This window comes from Sinocyclocheilus anshuiensis, unplaced genomic scaffold (genome assembly GCF_001515605.1).
Source record: "Sinocyclocheilus anshuiensis isolate Anshui unplaced genomic scaffold, SAMN03320099.WGS_v1.1 scaffold798, whole genome shotgun sequence".
NCBI lineage: Eukaryota > Metazoa > Chordata > Actinopteri > Cypriniformes > Cyprinidae > Sinocyclocheilus > Sinocyclocheilus anshuiensis.
The window spans coordinates 58635-60223 of record NW_015542359.1 but is presented as its reverse complement, the minus strand read 5'-3'; positions in this window follow the sequence as shown (position 1 = coordinate 60223).

The window sequence follows — 1589 nt, the reverse complement described above, 5'->3', positions numbered from 1 at the left end:
GGTGTGTTTAATTAGGGTTGGAGCTAAACTCTGCAGGACACCGGCCCTCCAGGACCGAGTTTGGACAGCCCTGTTTTAGGCAATATAAAAATCCTGGCCAGGACGTGTCACATATGAACGGTAAATATGGCCACCCTAACATTAACCAATAGGTCTGAAATAAAATCTGCTAATTCTTTTAGGAAATCTGTATATGGCCCTGGCCGTCTATAGTAGCCAGAGCAAGAGATAGGAGAGATTTCTTTATATTTTTTATATTTGATACAATCACACCGGTATGATTAGATCGTTCAGTGCGGCACAGCATCAGCTGCTAAATTCAAATTTGCGTTCGCGCTTTGGCTGGCGCTGAGCCAGAGAAAGACGTGTTTGTACAGCGCTGCATTATATCCAATCACACACGATTCTGTTGAGCTTATGAATGCAATAAAATCTGCTAATTCTTTTAGGAAATCTGTATATGGCCCTGGCCGTCTATAGTAGCCAGAGCAAGAGATAGGAGAGATTTCTTTTGCATATCTGACAGTGTAACATTAAGTATACTGTAAGTATTTCGAGATAGTTAAACCTGTATCCTGTTTTCTGAGTAACACTGAGAATATCACTCAGAGGCGTCATTCCCATTCAAAGTGAGGGGGCATGTGCCAAGGGGATTTTGAATGCAGCTTCCAAAAGACAAAAAATAGCCGAATAATATTTTTTATATTTGATACAATCACACCGGTATGATTAGATCGTTCAGTGCGGCACAGCATCAGCTGCTAAATTCAAATCTGCGAGAGAGCCAGAGACAGACGCGTTTGTACAGCGCTGCATTATAACCAATCACACACGATTCCGTTGAGCTTATGAATGCAATGGCCAATCAGGCGTTCAGATGAGTCATCGCTGAAACACCTGCGTTTTGTTGTGCAGTGTGCGCTCGCTGACTGAATTCTGCTCTCTCGCAAATTCTCTCATCATAAACCACACGATTCTGTTGAGCTTATGAATGCAATGGCCAATCAGAGGCATTCAGATGAGTCATCGCTGAAACTCAGTGTTTTGTTCACTTGCTCGCTGAATAATTAGTAACTTACAATATTGTTATTAAATTCACATTAAATGCAAAGTCATTCATAAACTCAAGTCAAGGCTCGTATAACCCCACTTCTTAAAAAACCCAACTCTTTTAGAGAACTACAGACCGGTTTCCCATTTGCACTTATATATTGTTGCTCTTTTGTTAGTTTTGACTGCTTTTATTGTCCTCATTTGTAAGTCGCTTTGGATAAAAGCGTCTGCTAAATGACTAAATGTAAATGTAAATGTAAGTCGTATTAAAAATATTTTATGGCATAACACCCATATCTGGTAGGCTACTTAAGTAAAAAGTCGGGTTTTTATGTCTAGTTAATAAATTACGCTATTAGTCTACTTTGCCCGTCACCATTTATTGATCAAATAACAATCTACAAAGGTGCAAAACGCATTTACTTAGGCTACACATATTTGAGATTCGAGATATTTCCTAATATAGTTAACACGTTTGGAAATATTTCGAATAAAAAGGAAAAAAATCAGTTATATCTATATATCTAACTATATAT